The sequence below is a fragment of the Myxine glutinosa genome, chromosome 2 (assembly GCF_964187855.1).
Source record: "Myxine glutinosa chromosome 2, kmMyxGlut1.1, whole genome shotgun sequence".
NCBI lineage: Eukaryota > Metazoa > Chordata > Myxini > Myxiniformes > Myxinidae > Myxine > Myxine glutinosa.
Window position 1 is genome coordinate 248128462 of NC_136262.1, and position 16710 is coordinate 248145171.

Here is a 16710-nt window from a genome sequence, read left to right on the forward strand (position 1 = left end):
CTACCGGGGGCCACCTCTGGGGCTGCCTGCCATGGTCCAGGTCCCACCAGGCGCTGGTTCACCAGCCTCCGGACCATGCTCTCCAGGTCAGGGCCCCCTTCGGGGGCGGGCCCCCTCAGGGGGTCGCCACCAGCCATGGGCCCTACGTGGCGCACAGCCACTGCGTGGCGCTCGCTTCCCCAGGCCAGGGGCCTCGCTGCTTCCCAACGGGCCGCAGCGTCAGCCGCCTGGCTCAAGGTCTGCGGGCACCACATGGCGAGCTGTTGTCGGAGCTCCGGGTCCGGGAAGGCCTGGATGAAATGATCCAACGCCAGGCTTTCCTGGGAACCCGCTGCCATGTCTGCATGTGCAATCCCGACTGCGCGGTGAATTTCGTATGCACGTTCCCCGATGGTCTCCTGGGGCTTGCAATTTCGCACCGCGAGCTGAGCTTTAACAAGCTCACTCTGCTGTTCCACTCCGAATCTGTTAATTAAAGCCGCACGGAGGGCTGGCAGGGTGAAAGCACCCGATGGTAAGGCGGTCAGCACCTCCGCCACCACGCCGCGCAATGCCCCCACAAGGTGTACTCCACCTTCGTCCACATTCCAACCATTGCCCCGACACACATGGTCGAATTGCGCCAGGTACGCCCTAAGATCGCTCTTACCGTCGTAGGATGCGAGTGGAACCTTATGGCCGCCCGAAGGCCGGACCCCGTACGTCGCTCTTTGCGGGGTTAGCGCAGGGCCGAACCGTTCGGGCCCCCACAGTACACTATTCTCGGGGGGGGGGGCTCGCGCACGTCCCCCGTCCCTCTAAAGACTATCCCTGTCGGTGTCGATGCTTGGGTTGCCCCTCCGCAACCCGCTACCCACTCCATACTCGCACACCCTGGCTCACCAATACCCCTCGCACTCCCTATAATCGGACCTCCTTGCACACACTCTCTTTCCACGCACTCCGGACCAGTCGCACACCTCACCATTGGCCTCTCACGAACGCCCGGGTCTACACCAACCCCCAAGCTCGCTGAACCTCCCCTCACACCATATACATTTCCGAACATGTCGCCACTCACCTCGGCGCCTCTTCCTCTTCGCGCCTCCTCCGGCACCTGCAAACTCTTTATTCGGTTAGCAAGCACTGAGCACAGACCTTGCACCAATTCCATCACCTCCTCCTTTATTTCCCCCCTTAGTCTCCCTCCGTCTCTTTTTAATTTCACTCACCCCTTCTTCCACTTCCTCCAACTTTTGTTTCACCTCTTCTATCTCCCGGTGCGCCCCCACAATTTCTTCTTCCAAGGCCACCTTGGTCGTCTCTATGTGCCTCCTGACCTCCTGTTCTCTTGCCCCCAACGTCTCTACCACCTCGTCCAACCTCTTGGTCAGCCCCTCGTGTACCGTCTGACATTCCTTCTTCGTCGCTATAAGTTCTTTCTTAATTTCTTTCTGCGTCGCTTTCAGCCCCCTTATCACAGCTGTGTTCTTATCGACTTGCTCCCCTAACTCCTTTTGTCCCACTGTCAGCTGCTCTACTCCTCACGTCAACTCCTCTATACCCCCCTGTAACCTCACCGTACTCTTTCTTACCTCTTTCTCCATGCGCTCCTCACACCACTTTACCTCGCTGCATACCCCCACGACCTCTTCGTTCACTCCGCGCCTTATATCCTCCCCCATCTCTCCCATTTCCCTGGTAGATGCCGCCCTCATCTGTTCCAAATCATTCTTTTGAGCGTCCAATTTGCTTTCCAGCCTGTTTTTGACCTCCTCTATCTGATCCCCCATTCATTTGATTTCCCGGGCGGATTGATCCCCCATTTCCCTCAATTTGCCTTGCATCTTGTTTTCTAACCCCGTTAACCCATTCTTCACCCCTTCCATTTGGTTCTCCTGGGTGGCCATCCTATTTTCCAATCCTGTTAACCCGTCCTTCATTTCCCCAATTTGGCTACCCACGTCCTCCAATTGGCCCCCTACTTTGCCCTCTAATCCTCCCAATTTGCTTTCTAGCCCCCCAATTTTGCTATCGAATCCCTCACATTTGCTGTCTAATCCCTCAAATTTGCTGTCTCATCCCCCAAATTTGGCTTCTAACCCCACAATTTGACTTCCCAATTGCTCTCCCATTCTATTTTGCATTCCCTCACTATCGGCCCTCATTTCTCCCATCTCTTTCCGTAATCCCACAATTTGGCTTCCCATGTCATTTCTCAATCCGCCAATTTGGTTTCCCATTCGTTCTAATTGTTCTCCCACCTTGTCCATACTGTCGTTCTTTTTCTTCATTTCCGCCATGAATTGGGCCATGAAGGTTTGCATTTCGCCCACCCCCATTTGCGCAGCGGGCACGGTCCTCGTCGCCATGTGCGAGGCGCCGCCATTTTGCGCGCCTGCAACCCCCTCTACCGCACCCTCATTGCTTTCCTCTTCCATCTCTCCCAATTGTTCCCTGGGGTCCTGGGCTGCCTCTAATTCTTCTTCTATTTCCCCCACCGGCATCCGATCGCCTTGATTATCCATGGCACGACTCAATTTGGATCTTTTAAGAAAAATTTCGGCCGCTCAAAATTTTGACCAAATTTTTTTTTTTTCAGATGTATTAAAATTTTGTTCGGGTCCAATCTCACTCCCAGACACCAATTGTTGCAGATCCGAGGGTCGGCTCTCCCCTTACCAAGGGGGGGTTAATCCCCTTGTCTTTTAAGCTGGCCGTCCCCCAATCCTGGAAGCTATAACGTCACTTCCGGTCGGTGTTAGCCAGGGTGATTGGTCAATGGAGTTCCGGTCCGTATTAGCCCAAGGTGATAACATCCCAAGGTGAATAGACCCAAGAGAACTAAAATACCCTGAAGACTCTAAAGACCCAACATATCTCAAAGACCTGAAAGACTCCGAAGACTTAAAAGACTGAAAAGACCCAATGGATCCCAAAGACCCAAAATACCCCGAAGACTCAAAATACCCTGAAGACCCAAAATACCCCAAAGACCTTTAAAGACCTCGAAGACCCAAGAGAACCAAAAGACACTGAAGACCCAAAAGACCCTTGGAGACCCAAAAGACCCAGAAGACCCAAAATACCCCATAGACCCAAAATACCCCGAAGACCATGAAGACCCAAAAGAGCCAAAAGACCTAAAGTACCCCGAAGACCTAAAAGCTTCCAAAGACATTTAAAAAATGAAAAGACCCAAAATACCCCGAAGACTCAAAAGACCCCAAAGACCATTGAAGACCCCAAAGACCCCGAAGACACAAGAGAACCAAAATACCCTGAAGACTCTAAAGACCCAAAATATCTCAATGACCTAAAAGACTAAAAAGACACAATGGACCCCAAAGACCCAAAATACCCCGAAGACCCAAAATACCCTGAAGGCCCAAAAGACCCCAAAGACCTTTAAATACCTTGAAGACCCAAGAGAACCAAAATACACTGAAGACCCAAAAGACCCAGAAGACCCAAACTACCCCATCGACCCAAAATACCCTGAATACCCCAAAGACCCCGAATACCCAAGAGGACACAATATCGCAAAGATCCTTAAAGTACCAAAAAACTCCAAATAATGAAAATACCCCAAAAAACCAAAAGACCCTAAAGACTGAAAAGACTTTCAAGACCCAAAAGACCATCAATAACCAAAAGACTGAAAACACCCTGAAGACCTAAAATACCCTTAAAGGGGAGTGTCAAACGCAATTTTTTCTTCTTCTGAAAAACCATTGCCAATCATTCATCACGGTTTCATTTGAAGGGAATTTTTTTCATTTGCCAATCACAAAGTGCCGAAAAAAACCCTGGACTATCGATTTTCGAGATTGCCAGTGACGTCACATTGTGAACTCACCCTGATCCTGCTGGCGATGGTTCATAGAGAAACGGCGCATTGCGAGCTCAGATTCCGATACTGATTGGGGATAATGAAGGGGGGGGGGTGTGGGGGTGGTGTGGGGTATTGTTTGCTAGGGTGATGGTTGATAGGGGATTGTGAGGGGTGGTGGAGGGGGTGTGGGGTGAGCATGGGTATTGTTAGCTAGGGTGATGGTTGAGGGGGATTGTGGGGAGAAGGTGGAGTGGGGTGAGGGGTGTAGGAGGGTCATGGGTATTGTTAGCTAGGGTGACAGTTTATTTAGTATTATTATTATTATTTTTTTGTATACAAGATCGAGGCTTGTGTAAGAGCTAACACTAATCACAAAAAAACAAACAGACACATAAAACATATAATAAAGGGAGCGGGAGACAAGATGGGGAGAGAGAGGGAAGCACACAAGTACAACATTCGAGAGCAGGGACATCGGGAGATCTGTGGGAGGGAGAGGGCTTGGGGGCAGGAGGCGTGGGAAGGGGGTGGGGGATGGAAGAGGTATAAAACACATGGACACTGCTAGGACTTCCAGGAAAGAAGTCGGAATTTCAAAAAAGTGGATCTGGGGTGAATTAACAGGGGTAGAAAAGATCAAGGATTTGGATGGGGGAACACAAGAGATGGTGCTGAACAGCTGTTTTAAAGACCTTGAGGGAGGAGTGGGATTGAAGAGAGTAGGGGAGTTTGTTCCAGAGGCGGGAGAAAAGAGGAATGAAAGAGTGAAGGTGAGCAGAGATTCTTGATTTTGGCAGTTTCACCAGAAGAGGGTTGCTGGCAGATCTTGTGCGACCTGTATAAGTATATGGGGGACAGAGCACAGACAGAGCTGGGGGGGGGGGGGGGGGGGTGACTAGGCCGGAAAGGAGTCTGTAAAAGACATAAAGGGGATTGAAGTTGGGATTGTGGGGGGAAGGTGGAGTGGGGTTGTTGGGGTATTGTTAGCTAGGGTGATGGTTGACATGGGATTGTGAAGGGATGGTGGAGTGGGGTAAGGGGTGTGGGATGGTCATGGGTATTGTTAGCTAGGATGATGGTTTATGGGGGAATGTGAGGGGTGGTGGAGTGGGGTGAGGGGCATGGGGCAGTCATGGGAATTGTTAGCTCGGGTGATGGCTGATGGGGGATTGTGAGGGAAAGTGGAGTGTGGAGGAGGGGTGTGGGGTTGATGCTTCATGTGGGATTGTGAGGGGATGGTGGAGGGGATGAGAAAGAGGGGGGTGTGGGTTAGTTGTGGGTATTGATAGCTAGGGTGATGTTTGATTTTTTTTTTTCTGAAAAATTGAGATGCCTCAAAAACCAAGGACACCTAAATTGACCAGAAATCAGCAAGAGCAATATTACCAAAGGAAATGAGCAAGAAATCCAAATCAAAGTAGTTGTGTCAGCAGAACATATCCGATGGCAGAAAAATGCGTTGCACGCTTGGAAACAAGATCGCGCATAGATCGGGTACTCTGCTAGTGGAGATAATACAGTCACGTGAAAAAGTAAGTACACCCCATGTAAAGTTTTGACTTTTTCAACATATTTCAACATACAGCTATTTGATCTTCATTTCAACAATATTGATAGATAAAGGTGATATAATATAACAAATATCATGAAACATTTACATTTTGTAGTCCATTGTATAATTTAAATAAACATAAATGCAAATTTCGCATGTGGAAAAAGTAAGTATACCCTTGGCTCTAATAGGTGGTATTCCCCCCTTTGGCAGAAACAACCTCAAGTAGGCGTTTCTTATAACTGTCTACCAGTCTCTGACATCGACTGGGAGAAATTTTTGCCCACTCCTCCATGCCTAATTCTTTCAGCTGTGCGATGTTTGAGGGGATTCTTGCATGCGCAGCTCATTTCAAATCCCCCCACAACATCTCGATGGGATTTAGATCCGGGCTTTGACTTGGCAATTCCAGAACCCTCCATTTCTTTCTTTTCAGCCATTCCTTGGTGGATTTACTGGTATGTTTAGGGTCATTGTCATGTTGCATGGTCCACCTTCGGTTGAGCTTCAACGTCCCGACAGATGGCCTCACATTATCCTCAAGCACCCTCTTGTACAATGAAGAATTAATAGTGGATTATATGATGGTGAGCTGCCCAGGCCCTGATGCAGCAAAGCTGCCCCAAACCATAATATTTCCACCACCATGCTTCACAGTTGGTATCAGGTTCTTGTGGTCAAATGCTGTCTTTGGTTATCGCCAAACATGTCTTCTGGTACTGTGGCCAAATAGCTCTACCTTTAACTCATGTGTCCAGAGCACATTGTTCCAGAAGTGCTGGTCTTTGCCCAGGTGTTCATTGGCAAACTTTAGTCTTGCCCTGATGTTCTTTCTGGACAGCAAAGGTTTCCTCCTGGCAAACCTCCCATGTAGATCAAATTTGTGCAGCCTCTTTCTAATGGTAGACTCGTGCACTTTGACATCAACAGTGGCAAGAGCTACCTGTAGGTCCCGTGATGACATGCTGGGGTTCTTAGAGATTTCTTTCTGCATCTTGCGGTCTGCTCTCGGGCTGAACTTGCTGGGGCGGCCTGGCCTGAACAAGTTGGCAGTTGTTTGGAATCTTCTCCACTTGTAGATGATCTTCCGGACAGTCGAATGATTGATTTCAAATTGTTTAGAGATCTTTTTAAATCCCTTCCCAGACTCGTAGGCATCTATAACCTTTTTTCTGAAGGCCTCAGAGAGCTCTTTTGATCTCGGCACGGTGACGCCGCACACTTCAACAACCAAGAGCAAACCAAACTAAATGTCTGAGGTTTAAATATGACAGGTTCCTCCAAGATCCTCTCTAACGATGTTCTAATCATTTGCACCTGAGCTGGTGCACCTGTTTCTAATTTTAGGTATTTGCAGTAGTGATAAATGTAGGGGTGTGCTTACTTTTTCCACATGCAAAATTTGCATTTATGTTTATTTAAATTATACAATGGACTACAAAATGTAAATGTTTCATAATATTTGTTATATTATATCACCTTTATCTATCAATATTGTTGAAATGAAGATCAAATCGCTGCATGTTGAAATATGTTGAAAAAGTCAAAACTTTACATGGGGTGTACTTCCTTTTTACGTGACTGTATATAGCCAAGGGGAGCTCAATTTAGGTATACAGGGGAGGTGAGCTAAATAAAAAAAACTTGATTTGTGTGAGAACATATTCATGCATACGTGCGTGCACACAAACACACACACAAACACACACATACATACACGAAGATGGATACATCGAGACCTGGGATGGCTACGTTCCCCCTTCTGAAACCTGCATTTGGAGATAACTACCAAGGACATCGGGAGATCTACCAAGGACAATTACCCCTTCTGAAACCCGTATTTGGAGATAACTACCAAGGACATCGGGAGATCTACATACCAAGGACAATTACAAAATCCTCTCCCAGCTGAGGCTAATAACAGTGGGCCATCAGGATAGTTTTGAGATGTATGCACGCATTTGATATGTTTTTCGAGTCTCGGCCCAACTATAAACCGCCACCCTGGTGCTTCGCATGCAGTGTGATCCATCAATGTGTGTGTGTCGTTCATTGGAAGAATGTTAAGCCAGAGGAACCGGCTGCCAGCCTTGCTCGTCTGTGGATGTTAAATATCTGATAGTATAATGTGCAAAGACGAGGCGAGTTATCACCAGCACCTGTAAAAATTCCAAATTCCTGCCCTGACTGATTGTTGGGGAGGCAAAGGCAAACTACCCAGCAGAATCCCTCCCTAGAAACTGCATAGAAATCACCAACACTATATCAAGAGTATGGTATATTGATGAGGATGACGATGAGAGTCCTAGAGACTATTAAGCCTGTGTGATCGATGATTGTATTAACCTGTGTGATCATGACAGGTTTGCACACTGTTTATTATTATCCTTTTATTTAAAAAAAATATTGCTCTGTTCACACACCTGGCGTTGGCTTAGCGGTTAGGGTGTCGGCTTGGGATCCTAGGATCCTGGGTTCGTAATCCCGGTCAATTGCTGAATTAACACCAGGGCGGTTGACTCAGCCTGTCATCCTTCCGAGGTCGGCAAATTGAGTACCAGCTTGCTGGGATGAATGATCCCGGTGTGCACCCCGATTTAGAATAGGTACACCGTATCCCTGCGCATCGTAAGAGCGTGACCAAGGATTGGCGTCAGGAAGGGCATCCGGCCATCAAAAACATTGCCTCAAACAGGGAACCATGATTGTCATGGGGCCCGCAAGGCTAACCCCCGCTCTAGCGGGGAAAAATGGCCTTAAAACGATCATTCATTCATTCATTCATTCATTTCACACGGATTTCCATATTATTGCAACAATTTAGCAACTTTTCATGTTTTATTGGCCTTCACCAAGGCATTAATATCCGGCTTTTGTTTTATTTAATTTTATTCATCTTTGCAAACCGAATTTTTAAATATTTTTTGTGAATGCCTCTCATTTCCAATACAATTTCAAAGAACCATTGATTTTTCACATTTCCATTAACATTTCGCATCCATTGCTGGGAAATTTAACGTTTATTTTTCTTGAGACCTTTTGCAATATACAGGGCCTTCAGAAAGTATTGACACCCCTTGACTTTTTTCACATCTTATTGTGTCAGAGCCTGAATTTAAAATGGATTAAATTGAGATTTTTTTGTCACTGATCTACACATAATATACCCCATAATGTCAAAGTGGAGTTTTTTCCAGAATTTTTTTGTGCAAAATAAATAAAAATTAAACACAATTGACATTGGTATTCAACCCCCTGAGTCAATACTTCGTAAAAGCACCTTTGGAAATGATTACAGTTTTGAGTCTTCTTGGGTATGACTGTATCAGCTTTGCACATCTGGAATTGGGGAGTTTCTCACATTTTTCCTTGAGCATTTGCTCAAAGCTCTGTCAAGTCGGATGGGTGCGTTACTGAACATAATTTTCAAGTCTTTCTACAGATTTGCAATGGGATTCAAGTCTGGGATTTGGCTGGGCCACTTAAGGACTTTCACATTCTTGTTCTGAAGTCATTCCAGTGTTGCTTTGCCTGTATGCTAGGGGTCATTGTCCTGTTGGAATGTAAATCTTCTTTCTTCTAAAGGAAAGTCTAAGGTCTTTTGCACTTTGAAGCAGGTTCTCCTCAAGGATATGCCTGTATTTGGCTCCATTCTTTGTACCCTCTATCCTTACAAGTCTCCTTGTCCCTACTGCTGAAAAGCATCTCCATATCATGATGCTGCCATCACCATGCTTCACAGTAGGGATGGTGTTAGATGGGTGATGAGCTGTGCTCAGTTTTCTGCCAGACATAGCACTTTGCATTCAGGGCAAAGAGTTCAATTTTCATCTCATAAGACCACAGAATCTTTTGTCCCCATGCTCTCAGAGTCTTTCACGTACCTTTTTGCAAACTCCAGGAATGATGTCATGTGCCTTTTCTCAGGAGTGGCTTCCATCTGGCGACTCTCCCATAAAGCCTAGATTTGTGAAGTGCTGCTGAGACTGTCTTTCCCGCTAGGTCTCCCATCTCAGCCAATAAACTCTGTAGTTCGGTAAGATTGGTCATTGCGTTCTTCGTCAACCTCCCACACCAAGGTCCTTGCCCGTTGCTCAGTTTGGTCGGACAGCCAGCTCTAAGCAGAGCCTGGGTAGTTCCATATTCTTTCCATTTCCTAATGATGGAGCTCACTGTGCTCTTGGGAACTTTCAACACTCTATAAATTGTTTTATACCCTTCCCCACATGTATGGTGTTTTACGGACAGTTTCTTCAACTTCCTGATAGAGTTTCTCCTCTGACATGCATTGCTAACTCTGGTACCTGATCTAGAAAGGTGTGTTTCTTTCTAAATCATGTCCAATCAGTTGAATTGGCCGAAAGTGGACTCCAATCAAGTTGTAGAGACATCTCAAGGATTAATCAAAGGAAATTTGATGCACCTGAGCTCAGTTTGTAGTGTCATAGCAAAGGGGTTGAATACTTATTGACTCAAGACATTTCAGCTTTTCATTTTTAATTATTTTATTTTTAAAATTACACTTTGACATTATGAGTTATCTTTTGTAGATCAGTGACAAAAAATCTCAATTAAAACCGTTTCAGATTCAGGCTGTAACAACAAAATGTGAAAAAGCCAAGGGGTTTGAATACTTTCTGAAGGCAATGTTAAATAGTACTTTTGGATATTGCCTTTAATTATAATTTTGTACAATTGGTCAGTTCATTCATCATTTAGAAAATTATTCTTTGCGGTTATTCATTCATTTATTTTTAGGTTTTTGACGAACTCTTTATGTTTTGAACTATTTGTAATTAGCTCAGTCCAGCTGATCAGAAGGAAAACGAAATAAAATTGTTCAGGCAGTGATACAGTATATTCAGAAAAATCTTACAAAAATATTTAATTTGCTTTTTATAACCGTTCAGTATTTGCGATTGGAATATATATCGAGTTAAAGACAGCAATTTAAAGTCCACACAATATGAATAAAAACTGACACTTACAATGAACACCACGTGTTCGAAAAATGTCCATAAGCATGTCCAAGCACCAGATTCGATGCACATTTTTTTCTGCAGGCCAATGTTGGCAGCAATGGATTCGAGTTCAGGTAATGAGAGCTCAGTATTCAATGGACTATCAAATAGGATATGACCCGCTCGGCAACTTTTAAGATTCCATGCCTCCAAATAATGTGAAACACAAAAGTTATTTGGGTTTCACATTTTAATTTCACCTTTACAGCTCTGTGTCAAGTTGGTTTGAAATGTAAACGTCCCTTTGCCTAGAGACTCATAAACTACACAATATGGCTTCTTTATGAGTTTTATATTATTTTTTACAATGATATGGCTCATCGTGTAGACTGTAGGTGATACACTTGCTCATTAATTCATGAATAACCTGTCCTTATGAACGGGTTAATCTCTTCGGAATTACAGAGGGAGAGGGAGGCTTACATTACAGAGGGAGCTTGCAATACCCACTAATATTATCACTTACCGATAATACCCACAATACTCACTTGCAATGCCTACCGATATACAACACATGCTTGCAATAACACCCCACCGAGAAAGGTGCTATACGATACACATTTACATAAAAATAATTCGGGTGTTTCCCCCATACTGAAACAGACACTCAAACAGACACACACACACACAGACACTAAAACAGAAAAAGACCAGACTCTCAAACAGACAACATACACACACACACACACACACACACACACACACACACAAACAGACACACACACTGCCACACAAACAGACACACACACAGCCACACAAAGAGACACACACACACAAACAGACACACACACTGCCACACAAACAGACACACACACAGCCACACAAAGAGACACACACAGCCACAAAAACACACAAACATACACACACAGACACTCAAACAGACATGCACACATACACACACAGACACTCAAACAGACATGCACACATACACACAAACAGACACTCAAACAGACGCTCAAACAGACCCACATACACACAAACAGACACTCTAACAGATTCACATACACACAAACAGACACCCAAACATACACACAACAGGCACACAAAACCGACACACAAACAGATGCACAAACAGACACACAAACCGACACACACACACACACACACACACACACACAAACAGACACACAAACAGACACACACACAGAAACACACAGACATGCACAAACAGACACACAAACAGACACACACACAGAAACACACAGACATGCACAAACAGACACACAAACAGATGGTCAAACTGATGCACAGACACACACATACACACAGACACACACACACAGGCACACATACAGACACACAACAGACACACACAGACACTCAAACACACAAACAGACACACAAACAGACGCACAAACATACACTTCTCAAATTATATGTAGTGTGATTACATCCTGTGCAAGTACATTATGAGATGTCAGTGCACTTTTTCATGAATTATACAGACATTGAGACATTCGTTGCTTTTACCTGAATTTGAGACAGTCAACAATGTGCAGAATGATGGGATGTGATCACTTCGGGAAACACGAACGATATAATACATTTATTGAAAGGAAATCCAGGAACACGGTGGAAAAAGTGATTACGTTTGGTAAACTAAGAATATTAATGAGAAGTAAAAGTTTGCATATTGAGCAATATGCCTATGACGTAATTAAGAGCCATGCTAATTGCTGCACATTGTTACCTTTGTACTCAACCAGCGAGGAGCCAGGTATTTATTAAGTACGGGGAGATGAATCAGACATGGGTAGGATAGTGTCAAAGGAATTTGGAAAGAAGGTTAGAAGATTGTTGAAGTGATGGAGGTGCGGAGGCATTGTGAATACCTGGATCTCCAAATTCTCCATATTTGTGAACATAGAAATAATAGACGTACTCAATCAGTGCAGACTGTTTAATCGGTGCTGCTTCCGGGTGGTACTGGCACTGTTGTGCAAGTTTCTCTGCACGGTGTGGTGAGGCCGCTGTGGGCGGGGCCAGGTGAGGCCGCTGTGGGCGGGGCCGAGTGAGGCCTGTGTTGCCGTTGCCTGGAATAAAGATGGTGCTTGATCCTCTCTGCGTGTCCGCATCTTTATAACAAAGACATTGCACACGGCTGCACAGTCACGTGGGTTGGCAGAGCAGCACAATGCCCTTTGAAGAGCAGGAGTTGAACCCTGTAGCGAGAGGCGAAAATTCTCATTGGAAGACTACAAGGAGTCCTGTTACTGCTCCAGGTGATCCTGCTACTGCTTTCCCACCCTCCACACCCCTCCCCGCATTCACATGCCTCCTCCCCCCAAGCCCTCTCCCTCCCACAGATCTCCCGATGTCCCTGTTCTCTGCTGTTGTACTTGTGTGCTTCCCTCTCTCTCCCCATCTTGTCTCCCGCTCCCTTTATTGGATGTTTTGTGTTTACGTTTTTTTTTGTGATTGATGTTAGCTCTTACACGAGCCTCGATCTTGTACACAAAAAAAAAAGAATTTTTTTTGTGGATATTCCTTTAGTTGTCGATTAATAACGCCTCCTTTGAGCTTTCTCTTTGAGCCGTGGTTTTTGTGCGCATCCATTTTGCGATGAGCCGTCTCTTCTTCATCCAATTTAAATGCAATTCACACATTATATCAAGTGCTGTTGATTTTGGCGAGAATTTCCATTTTTTGAGAATGCACAACTCTAAGTGTAATTGAGCTTATTATTTCGCACCACATCGTTCAATTACACAGATTCAAATCCTGGCAAGTATAAATACTCTGCGAAAAAGCATTCCCGAGGCAAGTTCTCATGACTCCATTAAGAGAAATAAATGAAGAACTGTAATTTTGTAATCATGGCATCCTTTGAATGAGTGATTCAAGCAGCATGTCTCAAATGATACCCCCAAATGAGAAAAAACTGTTGCACTTATGTTTTGTCATGATCTGCTTGTTTGTGAAATACATTTCCCCTTCATAGTGTATTTGCATGAAGCGGTGTATTTCAGGACAATTTAACACATGCGGTTTAAGATGTTTTGCAATGTTGCTGTTAAATGTTTTTTTTAGGTTCACATAATTTGTCCACATTAAATTTCCAGCTGCATTTATTTTAATTTCATGACAACATTTTACTCAACTGTGAAATGTATATATGTTCCATTGATTGTACAGTATTGGACCCATTCCATGAAACCGGTACGATTTGGATTATTATTATTATTTTAAACTAGGGCGTGCCCGTACGTGGGTGCAAAAAAACATGCGTGCAAACAACAACAACAAAAAAAACTTTGAAACCACGTGGCAGTAACGACCACAGAACCCCCCCCCTCTATTTACATGAAATGGTTTGGTCCATTCGCAAAGCCAAAGCGAACGGCTTGCGAGTACGGTAGAACCCCCCCCCCCTCTATTTACATGAAATGGTTTGGTCCATTCGCAAAGCCAAAGCGAACGGCGAACGGCTAAATCGCCATAGCTCGGTAACTACTTCTCCGATTAATATGAAACCTTGAAAAGGCACATCCTCAGGTCCCCAGCAATATACCTGGCAAGTTTCAAGTATATCGGACCCGTGGTTGTCGAGAAACAGCGGTCACAGACAAACAAACACACAGACACACACACAGACACACACACAGACACACACACAGAGATTACTGGAATTATAGATAGATGACCCAAATGTTTCACTTTTCTGAATACCCCACAACATTAAGGGCATATTTAACTTGCAGAAAAAATATTTTCCCATCTCAGGCATTAAATCCCTATTATTATTGGTCATTATTTTATGATACAGCACTATATTTTCTCAACCCCGTTATGGACACTCTGGAAGCTGTTTGAATATGATTATGAACTGTATTTGTAATTAAACAAACATTTTCCTATTCATCAAATGTCCCTCACACTAATTAAATAATTGGAAATATAAAAAGTACATCAATTCTCACACTTTTGTTATACTAAAGCTTCAAATGTGCCACATTTTTGATTCTTTGATTCTGTTTTTTAATCATAAATCTACTTTAGCATCTGACTTTTAACTAAAAAAGGTGTTGTTATGATTGCTCTGAACATTTCTGACAGAGTTCAACAAACATTACATACATTTTCATAAAATCTAAAGAAATAAATCACACAAAATATAGGCGTGACAGGGTTGAGACTAGGATAACAGGGTTGAAGGCGGATAACAGGGTTGAAGGTGGTAAACGGGGTTGAGACTAGGATAACAGGGTTGAAGGTGGTAAACGGGGTTGAGACTAGGATAACAGGGTTGAAGGTGGTAAACGGGGCTGAGACTAGGATAACAGGGTTGAAGGTGGTAAACGGGGTTGAGACTAGGATAACAGGGTTGACGGTGGTAAACAGGGTTGAGACTAGGATAACAGGGTTGAAGGTGGTAAACGGGGCTGAGACTAGTATAACAGGGGTGAAGGTGGTAATGGGGTTGAGACTAGGATAACAGGGTTGAAGGTGGTAAACGGGGTTGAGACTAGGATAACAGGGTTGAAGGTGGTAAACAGGGTTGATACTAGGATAACAGGGTTGAAGGTGGTAAACGGGGTTGAGACTAGGATAACAGGGTTGAAGGTGGATAACAGGGTTGATGGTGGTAAACGGGGTTGAAGAGACAAATACAGCTTAACATAAATAGTTGTTTTTAATCTCAAAATCAATGTAATATTTTCTATAAACATTGTATTTCATTATGCAACCATTTAAGAAGAACAATAGACATACATTTTAATTTAACTGAATTTTATTAACACTGATGATAACAACAATATACTGTACAGTAAAATGTAAACGTGAGACTGAATAGGTCATCAAAATAAAACAACTTGTGCAGTTTTGTGGTGTGTGTGTGTGTGTGTGTGTGTGTGTGTGTGTGTGTGTGTGTGTGTGTGTGTACATGTGCAGTGCAAAACCAACCTGCAGTCTCAGGCATAAGAACCAAATCTTGTTTGACCTCTGGTCAAACAAGATTTGCAAGGCCTCAGGAAAACTTAACTAAATACCTGTTTTAGTGCAAAACACACTTTGTGTTTGTTACATGTACATAAACTTTTATTAATTGACGGGACATGTATAAGTAGTATAAGAATAGCATGTATGCATATGCATGTATATAAGAATGTTGATGAAATATAATAATTAATTTAAATAATATGATAACTTCACAACCAAAGTGTTAAAAACACAACCCCATCACAATCTCACAACCCTGTTATGATGAAACTAATAATGGGGTTGGGTGTAACGGGGTTGTGATTTTTTACTCAAGGTGGCCACTACTCTACCTGTGTTGATTAAGGGGAGACCACATGGCATGCATGAAAGTAAGAAATCCAATATATTGTTGAAATAACAAAGATAATTTTCCCAAATAATTGTTTTCTATCTTTATTACATGTAACAGAGTTGAGCTGTTAAGCTTTACGACCACACTATGAAAGTTTAAATTACTATAAAACATTGGACAAAAAGGTGGGAAGTTACCTCTCTCTGCAGCATCTTGTTCAGAACACTTGTAGAATGCCACTTCCTGTTGGTGATGTCACTTAAAGGGCCAGTCCATTATTTTTATGGAGGGGGGAATGACTTGTGTAACGGGGTTGAGTGCGACTGGGGCACAGAACTATATAATGCTATTTTAATGATTAATCATCTATTTATTAAAAAACTAAACATGACCAGCAATAAAGCACAGATACAATTGTATGTCAATGGCAAAATTTATGATTTTAAAAACATTTTTAGTAGTCATATCTCAAGTCCACTTCCATCGAAGGCCAAGGGGGACATGAAAAAATGGACAAAATAGGTGGTGTCTACTGAAAAAAGCAAGATAATTTATGATATAAAGATTAAATGTATGAAATTTGTTTACCAAATATTAAAGGGAACATTTCAATTGATGATAAAAAGCTTTTAAAATTTGATTTTGGTGACCCGATGGATAAAATACACTTAAAAAGGTCAGAGGGACCGCAAATCGTACCGGTTTCGTGGAATGACCCATTGATAAGGAAATAGTGGCATACAGTGGTGTTTGTGTCATAAACATATTTTTGGTCCTTTAATTAGGCAGAAAACTTTTCGTAATATATTTGCTATTATCTCGAGTATTTAAAGGATGATGATTTTTATCACCATTTTGGTTCCACTAGGGCATGCCCGTACTATATATAAGCTAGGACGTGCCCATACGTGGGTGCCCGTTCCTTGCCAAAAAAAAAAAAAAAAAAAATTTGTGTAGGGGTGTGTGTGTGTAAACATCCTAGGGCGTGCCCGTACGTGGGTGCAAAAAAACATGCGTGCAAACAACAACAACAAAAAAAAACTTTGAA

At 43.5% G+C, this 16710-nt stretch overlaps 1 long non-coding RNA gene across 1 annotated transcript in view; it reads left to right on the plus strand.

Annotated features, from left to right (window-relative positions):
- Window positions 1-12410: 12410 nt before the first annotated feature.
- LOC137422455 (uncharacterized) overlaps window positions 12411-16710 on the plus strand; it is a 207295-nt gene continuing 202995 nt past the window's right edge. The window contains exon 1 of the long non-coding RNA XR_010983470.2: window positions 12411-12609. This is a non-coding gene — a long non-coding RNA (uncharacterized LOC137422455). The remainder of the gene's footprint in view (window positions 12610-16710) is intronic.